We start from the raw sequence: 13,368 nt of genomic DNA, 5'->3' as shown, positions 1-13,368 counted from the left end.
CAGCTCTCCCTCTCCAGACACCAGGGGGCCAGGTGAGTTACCTGGCCCCAGTGAGGATGGGAGATTCTGGGGATGACCCGGGCGATGGTCCCCCTGAGGGATCCAACTTGCATTCTCATGCTTCATCTTCACCTGAAGACCTCGGTTATGGCCCTAAAAAAAGGGGAATCGACCCCCGCTTTCAGAGGGCGGGTTGCTGATCGTCTGCTAAGAATTGCAAAGGAAGAGGAAAAGCTGACGACCCTGAAAGCTGATTATAGGAAGAAGGCCATGCATGATAAAGCATGGAGCAGCAAGCGGCAAAGTTTGAAACCAGAGTTGAACATTTTTGAGGACGCCATCAAGAAGCAGCAGAGTCTGGTAAAGGCTTTAAAGGAAAAGAGTGGAGCTTTTAAAGAAAAGTTCCAGAATGAGGAGCGTTTCCGCAAAATGAGGGATAACGCCAGTCGTAGAAAATGTTCAGCATTGGCGGTGGCAGTACGGGTGGAGAGTGAGGAGGGGGTCCCGGATGCTGCCCCTGATACCCCATCCACCTCAGGATCGGCTTCACCGGACGAAATGGCGGCCTCTGTCTCCCTCCCTCCCCAGCAAGCTGGAGAAACAGCACAGGAGGTAGAGGAAAATGGTGGAGGACAGCTAAACTTTATTCAGGAGTTTGAGTCTCCCTTAAGTGGAAGAACTTTTCGCTTTTCAGAGGACTCTGCTGATGAGGACAATGGCAATGACTCCGTACCTGGACCTGTAAAGGTAAAACTTATTGATAAGGCATACTTTGCTAAAACGGACAGCATGAACTCCAGCATGCAGAGCAGCATGGAGGGAATCCCTGCTGTGTTTGTACAAAGCCCTGCAGACAAGATGGATGTTGTGCCTGCAGGACTGAGCTCTGCTGATACTAAGAAGTCTTTGACTCTGAACTTTGATAATAAAAAAACTGTGACTGTGAACTCTGCTGGGGGGGAAGGGAAAGGGATCTGCCATTGTCTCTGCACAGTCCCCGGTGGATGCTGCTGGTATTACAGATAATGGTTGGAAAGGAAATGGCAGCTGCACTGAGAAATGTGTTACTGAAAACCAGGGAATAGTAACAAGGAGTGGAAGGCTTTTACCCAAAAGGAGTATGATAGCGGAGGAGGAGGTGAAGACAGCAGCATCTGGTGTGAGTGGATCTGCTGGGAACAGTAGTGCTATGGATGGGAAAATGAATGTGAATGATAAAGCTGTTTGTAATGCTGGAAAGGGGAATGTATGTATGTTGTTGGATGGAGTGACACCTGCTGCTGCCTCTGGTGGGGATTTGCAGAGCGGGGGTTCTGATACTCCTGCAGCCAATGGTGCAGCTTTAAGATCTGGGGTGTCTAATCCTGCTAACAAAACTTATGCTGGGGCTCTGGCTGGGATGAGAGGGTCACATCAGGCGGGTGGCTCAGGAGGGAGGTCTGCTGCAGGTCTGCCATCTGCACCCCTGTCTTTCAGGTGCAGGAATGTAGTTCTGCTAAGGTGGGAAGGTGGGGGTCCCCCCCCTATCAGGAGGTTGGTTGTGGACAAGATTTTGGCGATGGGTTTCAAGGCGGATGACATTTTTGCTCTGATCAGTCCGGTAGGCTCCTATGAGTATGATCTCTCCTTTGTTCGCCCCCAGTCGCTCAATGTTTTTTGGGAGAAGTATGAGCATGTGTATAGTGGTCTGCCGGAGTGGGAGGGACTCGCCCCAAAACCTGTCTCACGCCAACCTCTTGAAGAATGTCACCATCTTGGTCAGGAATGAATCCATTCCCTCTGCTGACTTGTCTGTCTGGCTAAGGAGATTTGGGGAGCTTTTGACCCCTCTGAAGAAGATTGTGGATGAGAGGGGCATATGGACAGGTGGGTGGTCGGTGCAGATGAGGTCACATGTGTGTGGGAATGTGGTCCAGCATCTTCCCTCCTCAGCCTTCATTGGGAAGGATAGGATTGCTGTGTTTTACCCTGGCCAGCCCAAGCTCTGTTATAAGTGCAATTCTCGGGGTCATTTTGCCTCCTCATGTCCAGAGATGAAGTGCTCTCTGTGTCAGGGCCTGGGGCATCTGGCTAAGGATTGCAATAAGATCAAATGCAATCAATCTTTTTGATGAGTTTCGGCATGCGTACAGCCAGTGCCCTGAGGCCTTTCATAATCAGTCTGCTATAGTGGAATTGTTTTTTCGCCTGGACATGGAGGAGGCAGAGGAGAGGGGGGTTGTGTCAGGGGTCCCCAATGTCTCTGTCCATGTTGTCTCAGTACAATCAGTGTCTGATGGTCCATCCAATGTCCTGTCATCCCCTTGTGTTGTGCCCCCTGAGTCGGTGTCAGTGAATGTTGTGTCTGATCCTCCTGTGTCAGTCTCCCCAGTAGTAGTAGGGGCTGTGGAGGGAGCTGAACCAGTGTGCAAGGTTGCACCGATCCCTCCTCCTCGGCGTCTTAGGACTGCAGGGCGTGAGGCGCCGGGGGATGGAGTGAATGATGGTGGGGGTGCTGGGGTGAAGGGTGGGGGGACTATTGTGGTGAGTGGAGTGAGTGGGTTGATGATGTTGTGGGTGATGATGGATTGGAGGGGGACGGGGCTTTACAGTCAGAATTGTCTCATGAAGACATGGTGTGGTTGGAGGCAAAAATAAAGTCTGGGAAGAAGAAGAAGAAGAAAAAGGATGTGCCTGTACCTGAACCTGGGAGGGTGGAGGTGTCCAATAAGTTTGAGGTGTTTTCTGAGTTGGAGGATGAAGGTTCTTCGGGTAATGAGTCTGTGATTTCAATGGAGGAGGAATCGCAGAGGACACTGAAGCGTGCAGGGTCTCCAGGTAGGGAAGGGGGTAAGCCGGCTAAGAAATGTGTACCCCAATCATCCTGATGGCAGTTCCCACTCCTTTAAAAGTGGCGACCATTAATGTCGTCAGTATAAAATCAGTAAGTGCTCGTAACATGGCCTTATTTTTGCTCAGCAGGTTTGATGCTGACTGATATTTTCTTTTTGCAGGAGACCTGGTTGTCCAGTTTGGCCAATATTCATCTGGCAAAGAGGGAGTGGCGGCGTGGGCCCTCCTTCTGGTCTCTTGCGGCCGAGCCTTACACTGGAGTTGCGGTACTTTTTTCTGGCATGGTAACCTGTCGGCGGATTATTGAGGTAGAAATGGGGAGATGCATGGTCTTAGACGTCTTCATGGGGGGGCAGGACCTGTGCCTGATTAACATCTATGGGCCCCAGACAAAGTGGGACAGGAAATGCCTCTTTATGAAGGTCAAGCCTTTTCTTTTTACAGCCCAGCATGTTGTCTTCGGTGGTGATTTCAACACCGTCACTAGGACTAAGGACAGGAAAGGTACCGGAGCCAGGCTGGACTGTGATGGCTTTTTTAAACAAAATAGCTAGAGAGGCAGGTCTGGTTGATGCACACATTCACTGCTACCCAGATGACACGGGATTCACTTTTCAGCGAGGTAGTAGTCAGAGTAGGATAGATAGTTTTTTTTTTTAAAAGGGGAACTCTGCCTTCTCTGCACCAGTGTGTCAGGCGGTGGAGTTTTCCGATCACTGTATTCTGTCTGTGACTCTGAATAGCCCCGATATACCACCTAGAGGGAGGGGTACCTGGAAGCTGAATTCGGCACTCCAGGACGATGAGAAGGTGAGTCAATCCTTTGAGCATTTTTTTCAGGCACAGGTATCGATCATGGACTTTTGCAGCAGAAAGTCAGAGTGGTGGGAGCTTACAAAACGAAGGATTGTTGGGTTTTTCAAGGCCATAGGAAGAAATAAACGGCTTGATAAGTATGTCAAATACCAGCATTTGCGGAGGAAGCTTGATAGGCTGGTCTCGAATAATGGAGATCCAGCGATGATCTCTGAGGTTAAACTCTTGCTCAGGGAGTGTCAATATGACAGGCATGCCTCTTTGGTTCTGGAAAGGGATTATGGGAAATATCACGTGCCCGACCCTTACCAGAATTGCAAACAAGGTAAAGCAGTTAAGTTAGTTGTAGGCCTGGTTGGCAGTATGGGTTCCTTGACCAAGTCCAAGTCGGGGATCCTGGAAATCGCCAGGTCATATTATGCTGACCTCCTGGGAAGGAGGGACCTTGATCGGGCAAGCATGTCAGGTTTTTTTGGATTCTATTCCAGGACTGGGAAATGGCAGTTCTCTGGTGAGTTTGGCAGAGGACATCACTGCAGATGAGGTGGTTAAGGCTATTGATCCGCTTGCCATTAAGAAATCGCCTGGGCCAGATGGATTGACAGCTGAGTTTTACAAGCATTTTAAGGTTACTCTGGCCACGTATTTGGTGGAGGTTTTTAATGGCTGTCTGAGAGAGGGTTCACTCTCTCCTTCCATGCGACAATCTGCAGTTATTCTTCTGTCAAAGGGTAAAGATTCTTCGAGAATTGAGAATTGGCGGCCCATTAGCCTTCTCAATGTTGATAGGAAGATACTGGCAAAAATCATTTTCTGGCGTTTATCGTCTGTAGCAGGCAATCTACTTTCTCACCACCAGCACTGTTAGGTTCAGGGTAGAAGCACTTTTTCAGCGGTGTTAGCTGTCCGGGAGGCCCTGAAACGATGCAGGGCTGCAGGCTGGGGAAAGTACCTGCTGGCATTGGATCAGGCAAAAGCTTTTGATAGCGTCAATCATGAGCACCTATGGTTGCTTCTTGGCAAGTATGGCCTGGAGGGGGGATTTTTTGATTGGCTGAAGACTTTTTACAGAGGAGCTGAAAGCTTCATGATTGTGAATGGTTGGATTGGACGGCCCTTTGAGGTTGGCTCGGGTGTGCGTCAGGGGTGTCCTTTAAGTCCTCTGCTATACGCGTTCCCAATCGATCCCTTCATCAAGAGATTAGAGTGTGGACTGTTGTGGGGGGTGCCTTTGGGAATTCCTGGTGAGTCCCCTTTGAGGGTTGTGGCCTATGCTGATGACGTGTCTGTTTTCATCTCTGGGACAGAGGAGGCAAAGGAGGTGGTCTCAGTGATGGAGCAGTATGCTGAGGCATCTGGCTCAAAGATAAATCAGGATAAGAGTGAAGTTTTTTGGATGGGAGAAGAAGGCGATACCTTTGAGCTTCCGGACACCTTCCCAAAGCCCCGACAGGAAATTAAACTTTTAGGCATCAAATTTGGTCCTGGGGATTACGGCCTTGCAAATTGGGAAAGCAGGCTACAAGATGCCGATGCCAAGGTTGCCAACTGGAAGTAATGAAAACTCTCTTACAAGGAAAGGACTGACTTGATTAAAACTTACCTGATCCCGGTATTTCTGTATGTCAGCTTTGTCTGTGTTTTGCCAGTGTCTCTCTATGCAAGGATCTACAGCTGTTTTTTCCCAGCTGTTATGGGGGAACAAACTGAATCTCATTAAGAGGTCTGTAACCTACCTTCCTAGGTGGATGGGTGGCTTAGGTATGGTCAACCCGGTGGTATTTTTTTCTCTGATGTTTTTGAAACATAATTTTGGTAACATGCTCGCAGAGGAACCGCCTGGGTAGGTTGGTATTTTTCAGTCCTGGTTCAGGCCTTTTCTGTGAAGTTGGGAGAATAGTGGGCCAGTGAAAAGTGTTGCTCCGTGCCTGAAGATGCTTCGGCAGTGGCGAGTGACAGCGGAGGAAATTAATGCCTCGTACACACGCAACGATTATCGGCCGACCGATCGTCCGACTTTTGTCCAGAGTTGTGTTTTGTTGGTTGGAATGTGCCTAGACTGCACAAGAATTTTCTCGGCCAACAAAAATCTACTTCAGAAGTGATGTCATGTGCTGGTTTACGTTCCGTGTGTTTTTTCTTCTCTGAGCATGCCCAGTCTTGCTCATCAGATTTTTGTCTGCCGAAATCTGTACTGACTGACGGAAAATCGGCCGTTGTGTTGACGGCCAACAAAAATTGTATACCCTGCACACCAGATTTTATTCGGCCAAAAAGTCGGAGTCGGTTGTCGAAAGCATCATACTAACAAGCTGAAAATCGGCCGATCGGACGTTGGCCGAAAATTCCCGGCCAATAATCGATGCGTGTGTACGAGGCATAAGTCTCTTCCTAGGAAGGCCCTGGAGATGAGGGTTGTTGAATCTGCCTTTAACGAGCCACTGGCCTTGAGGGATTGCCCAGGCCCTGTTATGAGGGAGGGTCTGCGTTTGATTAATCTGGAGAGAATCCCTTTGAAGTTTCGGGATTTGGCCTGGCTCTCATTCCATGGAAGACTCTATGTGAAGGGCAACTTGAAGCATCGCTCGCCGGAGAACCATGGTTGTCCAAGAGTGGAGTATGGCGGCGTGGAGGAGACGATGAACCATTTCTTGCTTCAGTGCCCCTTCAATATAGAAGTCTATAAGGGGGTGGGTGGGGCTCTGGGTATCCCTTTTCTTTGCCGCTTAAGTTATGCGGAATGGTCGTACCGGTGTTTTGAGATGCATCGGGATTCTGATTTCGACACACTTTTTCTAGTTAGCTTAGTAGTCCGTTACTTCACGTGGAATGCACGGTGTCAGGTTTCAAGTCCTTCCTGTCGAGGTGGTGGTGCAAAACATTCTGGGTGAGGTTGGGAAGTTTCAGGTTCTTGAGAAGGACAGGTGGCAGCCGGGAGCCTGGGCAAAGGCGTGGAGGAATGTCAGGTCCCCGTAGCTGCTGTCCGCCAGTCTCTGGGTGTGCGGCTTTTCTTTCTGTCCTTTCACGTCCCCTAGATTTTTAAAGGATTGAATTTTTGAAAAAAGGCTGCATGCATGGGATAAATGTGTAATCATTTCTTAGCCTGAGGGGGTGTTTAGGTGGAGGTTAGGGCTTTGTTGAGTTTAGTCATGATAGTAACAATTTTCTGTTTCTATGCTGATGTAAGCTATTTTTGGTTATATATTTATTTAATTTTGTATATATGTAAATATGTTTTTATTATGCTTGTGAGATTTTTAATAAACAAAATTTACACTTTCAAGCAATATATCACACCGAACTGGCAGATAGTGTGAGAGTCAGCGCTCAAGGACAGCTATATAGGTCGACCATAAGGGATCAAACACGGGGGGACAAAAAAAAAAAAAAAAGATATGCTCAAAATGAATTAGGTAATAATTAGTCTATACAGTTCATAGTGGTAAGGAATATCAAGGAGAAGTCCACAGGACAGATGGATCCACAAGTGGATGGGGATTGCACACACAGTCATCGGCAGCTCCTCAGCAGGAAATGGGAATTCCCTCAGACACAAACAAAAGCAGCAGAAAGCGGGCGCCCGGGTCAGTGTGATCGTAAAAACAGGTAACACTTTATTCAGATACACTTACATAAAAGTTTCTTGCCAGCCACACACAGTGTGAATCAGCAATCAAGCAGCCAGCCGTCACGAGGGATGAGAAGACCGCTGTGGGGATAAGCTCAGAATCCCTGTATGGAGGTATATAATTGGCAGCATCTCCAGCTCTCTCACCCGCTCTCAAAGAGCTAGCAAGAGACCAAATCAGGACAGAGGTTGACCGCAACGTGTTTCTGAGGTGCCGTCTTCTTTTTCAGGCCTGAGGTCTATTCATCCCTCGTGACAGCTGGCTGCTTGATTGGTGATCCACATCCACCCTGTGTGCAGCTTGCAAGATACCTTTATGTAAGTGTATCTGACTAATGTGTTACTAGTTTTTACTATCACACTGACCCAGGCGACCTATTTCTGCTGTTTTTTTTTTTTTTTTCCAATAAAAGTTTTATTTTATTCAAATTAAATGAACAACAATACAGCGATAGTCAACATACATCGAATACATATAAAGTAACACTCTTCTTGGTACATAAAATTAGCATAGGTTTCTAGAACTTAATACAAATTTTGGGGGGGGGGGGGGGTGTGGAAGAAAGGTAAGAAGAAATACAGGATCAATTTAGACCATCATTTATAAGATACGACATAGCTCTTCATATGACAGTTTGGATCAAAAATGTTTAAAACTGTGTAGCCAATTTGTTTGAGGAGAGATAGCCCCACACATCCCTGGTGCAGGGGGGGGGGGGGGTATCTCCCTGTAAAGATAGAGTTTGAATTTCACAAGGGAAAAAGTATACTACCCCTAATATATATGCGGATTTCTTGTAAAATGTGTTATGTTTGTTGTAAGATAATCCCGTCTTTAAGTTCTGTGTATTGGTTTGTGGTTCGGAAGTGCAACCAACATGCCCAAGTCTGGTAGAATTTTGTTGGTGTATCTTTGCCAATATTTATGAGCTCCTCCATTTCTGCAATCTTGTTGATTTTTTTAAACCATTCCTTCATTGAGGGAATGTGTTGTGAGCCCCAGTGAATGGGAATACACAACTTGGCAGCATTGATCATGTGTAGGGGAAGCGTATTGCAGTATGCAGATATTGGGGTGTCAGAATGGTGTAGTAACAGTTGCGCTGGGGTATAATCTAGAGCCATTGTGGAGACTTTGGTCGTTATTTGATGCACATGTGCCCAAAATTTTTGGATATGTGGGCAGGACCACCAAATATGCAAAAGGGTACCTTCCTCCCTGGAGCATCTCCAACATTTATCTGAGTCCTCAGAATTGAATTTATGTAGTAAAGTTGGTTTTCTATACCATCGGGACAGTGTTTTGAAGTTGTTTTCTTGTGTCAAGACGTTAATGGATCCCTTATGTGCAATACTGAAAATGCATTCCCAGTCGGATTCTGATAAATCCATACTTAAATCCTTCTCCCATGCGAGACACGCCCTCCCTTCTTTCAAGGAAGTGTTTATGAAGAGCATATTGTGCGTCAAAGAGACAACATGTCTTAGGGGGGTGGATTGAGAGCAAAGGGTTTCAAATGGAGTGAGTTGTCGTGACAATGAAGTGGAGTGGTCGGAAGTTGTGAGGAAATGTCTTATTTGATGGTATAGCAGGGTAGGGAAAGAGCCTTTTGACAACTGAGTGGAAACATAGGCAAAATCTCGGAAAATGCCTCCTGAGAAAAAGTGTTTAGCAAGTAAGTGCTTAAATGGCCAGTTATTTTTAATGAGGGATAAGTCCATTCCTGGGGGGGAAGGCTGGATTGTTATTAATTGGCGTAAGGGGACCTGGGTTAGAGGAAAGACCAAATTTCTTGGAGACTTTCTTAAAGACTTGGAGTGTTGGGCCAATGAGTGAGTGTTTCTTGAGTAACGGCGGTATGTGGCCTGGCTTAATCCAAGGAGTATTTTCTAAAGGGAAATGGGAAAATGCTCCCTCAAGGGGAACCCAATCTTTGAGGGTGGCATGCACCGACCAGTCCACAATTCTGGATAGGTGACAGGCCCAATAATAGTTCTGTAGGTCAGGGATACCGTTGCCACCTTTCTGCTTAGGTCTTATCAGTTGGTCAAAGCTGATCCTTGGTCTTTTATTGTTCCATAGGAAGCGTATACACAATGAACGGAAATTTCTGAAAAAGGACGCAGGAATTGTGATAGGAACGGCCTGAAGGATATATAACATTCTTGGGAGAACATTCATTTTTATCAATGCAGCTCAACCAAACCATGAAAAAAACAAGGTTCCCCATTTATGAAGGTCTTCTTTAATAGATCTTAGAATTGGGATGTGATTTTCATTAAAGAGGTCTGACAAGTTTGATGTGAGATAGATACCCAGATATTTGAGAGCAGTGGTTTCCCATTTGAATGGAAAGTTGTTTTGGCATTGGAGAACGGTTGCGGCTGGGAGGGAGACATTTAACGCTTGTGATTTAGCAAAATTTATTTTGAGGTTTGAGATGCTTTGGAATAGTTTGAAGTCTTTAAGTAAGTTGGGGATAGATATGTGAGGGTCTTGTAGGAACAACAAAATATCGTCAGCATATGCAGCTACTTTATAGGTATGGCCATTTACATCTAATCCCTTGATATCTGGGTTGGAACGGAGACATCTCAATAGCGGCTCTAGAGTAAGTATGAAAAGAATTGGCGAAAGGGGACAACCCTGCCTTGTACCGTTAGATGGTATATGGGTGACAAAACAAAGAACACCTCCATAGCGTGATAACGTTTTAACACAAATTTATTGAAAAAATATATAACATCACACTCACTTGGTAGCCCCAATGTGCGGTCCGTGGTTCCCGCTGCATACACCAAACGCCAGAACACCTTCCCCATCAACAAACACTTCCTAGTGGACGCTGTATAGCCACACCCCGACGCGTTTCGTCATTTCCGACTTCGTCACGGGGGCATGCGGGAACCGTGGACCACACATTGGGGCTACCAGATCCTGAACCAGTCTATTAATCAATGCTTTATTTATCGTTCTAAACAAGTGAGTGTGATGTTATATATTTTTTTCAATAAATTTGTGTTAAAACTTTATCACGCTATGGAGGTGTTCTTTGTTTTGTCACCCATATACCATATATGAGAGGAGGAAGTGTCCAGCAGCCATAGATACCTGGAGGAAGCTGTCAGCTTTATTCATGCGGTTTTAGCCTATTCCATGAGAGTGGGTAGGCATGGTTCTCTGGTGAGTGTGCATTTTGGATAATTCCCCCCAGCACTGGTGGTGGTGACATCTTTTGGTGATCCCTGTACTGGCACCGACAAGACCCTCTTCACACTGTGACATATAACAAAGGACTTGTGAAGGACTTTTTATCGCTGTATTGTTACAGATTTTAATATTATTTTTATGCTATTTATATGCTATTTATGCACTGTTTGCACTTTATGATAGGAGGGTCACACCATCCTTGCGCTACTGAAGTTCTATAGAATTCTTTGATGTCTTTCTGTGATGAATTTTACTTATACAGGGTTTCCGTTTGAAGTAGCAGCATTATATGTTATCTATTGTAACATCCTGCAAGCGCAGAGGATCACATTAACCTATAGAAGTGTTTTTTCTGTGTTATTTTTATATATAATGTATTTAGCAGCGACCCTAGAGAATAAAATGGTGATCATTGCAATACTTTATGTCACACCGTACTTGCGCAGCGGTCTTACAAATGCAATTTTTTTGGGGGAAAAAATACACTTTTTTTTAAATAAAAAAATATAAAAATAGTAAATTTAGCCCAATTTTTTTCTATAGTGTTAAAGATAATGTTACGCCGAGTAAATAGATAACCAACATGTCATGCTTCAAAATTGCACATGCTCATGGCAACAAACATTGGTAAATAAAAATCCCCATGGGCGACACTTTAAACATTTCTACAGGTTAACAGTTTAGAGTTACAGAAGAGGTCTAGGACTAGAATTATTGCTCTTGCTCTAACGATCGTGGCGATACCTCACACATGTGGTTTGAACACCATTTACATATGTGGGCGCGACTTGCCTATGCGTTCGTTTTTGCGCGCCAGCTGAGAGGGACGGGGCGATTTAAATTTTTTTCTTATTTATTTTACCTTTTATTTTTTATTTTTACACTATCCTTAGAAAAAAAAAAAGAAAAATTTGATCACTTTTATTCCTATTACAAGGAATTTAAACATACCTTGAAATAAAAATAATTTGGACAGGTCCTCTTTAATGTGAGATCTGGGGTCAAAAAGACCTCACATCTCCACTAAACAGAAAATGTTTTTTTTTTTTTTTGCATCATGAAAGAAATGGGCCCTTTAGAGCCATTGGGAGGAAGCGACGTATGACGTCGCTCCAGTCCTCCAAGGCCATAGAGTGGAGTGTGGGCCAGCTTGCCCTCACTCGAATTTCTGCCTAGGGTGGGAAAGGACCAGTTTGTTTTCCCCGCTACCAACGGCTCCGGGGAAAATGACCGGGACGCAGTGGGAGGGGGGAGCACCTCTCCCGCCACCCATAAAAGTGATCCCGCAGCGAATCTGCCACTGGGACCACTTTTATGTGAAAGAGGACAACCCACCCTGTAAAAAAAAAAAAAAAAACGGGTTATAGCAGCTAACGTCAAAGTAGCGATGTAAAACTGTGGCGGGCGGAAGGGGTTACCTAAATTTTTACTTTTTTATTTCTAATCATTAATATTTAGTTTTTTAAGAATAAACATTTTTATAAATAGGACGAATTACAGTTTTTAACTACAGTAGCAGATTTACATTATCTCACAAAAGGGAGTACACCCCTCACATTTTTCTATCTTTTCATGTGACAACACTGAAGAAATTACACTTTGCTACAATGTAAAGTAGTGAGTGTACGGCTTGTATAACAGTGTAAATTTGCTGTCCCCTCAAAATAACTTAACCTACAGCCACATCCAATAATGTCTAAACCGCTGGCAACAAAAGTGAGTACACCCCTAAGTGACGATGTGGAAATTGGGCCCAATTAGCCATTTTCCCTCCCCAGGTGCCATGTGACTTGTTAGTGTTACAAGGTCTCAGGTGTCAAAGGGGAGCAGGTGTGTTACATTTGGTGTTATCACTCTCACTCTCTCATACTGGTCACTGGAAGTTCAACATGGCGCCTCATGGCAAAGAACTACCTGAGGATCTGAAAAAAAGATTGTCAAGACCCTGAAACTGAGCTGCAGCACAGTGGCCAAGACCATATAGCTTTCCTGGATCTGTTAATCTCAAAGAATAATCAGGGTCTCAGAACTAAAACATTCCGAAAGGAAACGACAGCCAACACACTTCTGTCTGCCGATAGTTACCACCCCAGATCCTTAATAGAAGGCATACCTGAAGGCCAGTTCCTAAGAATAAAAAGGAATTGTTATGATCCCTCTGATTATCAGACAGAAGCAAGAGATTTACACAAAAGATTCAGAGAAAGGGGCTACTCGAACAGGATAATCAGAAAAGCACGTAAAAAGGCAGCTCTCAGAAAGAGAACAGATCTACTTGTCAATAGAGAAGACCAATCCCCTGAATCTATAAATTTGAGACCATCATACCCACGTATAATCACCAGGTTTGATACACAGTGGGACCAGGTAAAGGCCATTTTAAGTAAACATTGGCAAGTCCTAACGGTTTCCCCACTTATAGGCCAAATTGTAGGCCCAAGGCCACTAGTTACCGCTAGAAGAGCTAAAAACTTAAAAGACAGCCTGACCAGTGGTGGCCAGCCCATAGGGGGCGAAGGGGCGCCGCCCCCCCCCCCCCCCAAAAAAAAGAAAAAGAAAAAAAAAAAGATTGAAAAAAAAAAAAAAAATGTTTTGCCCACAAGGGGCGCCCGCCTCATTGGTGCCTATGGGGGGTGGGGTTTTCCACCCGCAGAGGCGCCGAGAGGCGGCCTTCTGGGGCGTAACTGTAGCGCAGCTGCGCTACACCCATGCCCCTTTTGGAGCCCGCTCCATTGGTGCCTAGGGGGGGTGGGGTTTTCCACCCGCAGAGGCGCCAAATGGCAGCCTTCTGGGGCGTAACTGTAGCGCAGAGCACGACGCTACACCACCCCCCTTTTGTGATGTCTTGGATCATGATTGGTCCAGACTCCAGCCTGGACCA

This window comes from Pelophylax lessonae (genome assembly GCF_965119305.1).
Source record: "Pelophylax lessonae genome assembly, chromosome: 1".
Classification (NCBI taxonomy): Eukaryota; Metazoa; Chordata; class Amphibia; order Anura; family Ranidae; genus Pelophylax; species Pelophylax lessonae.
This window is presented reverse-complemented; position numbering follows the sequence as displayed.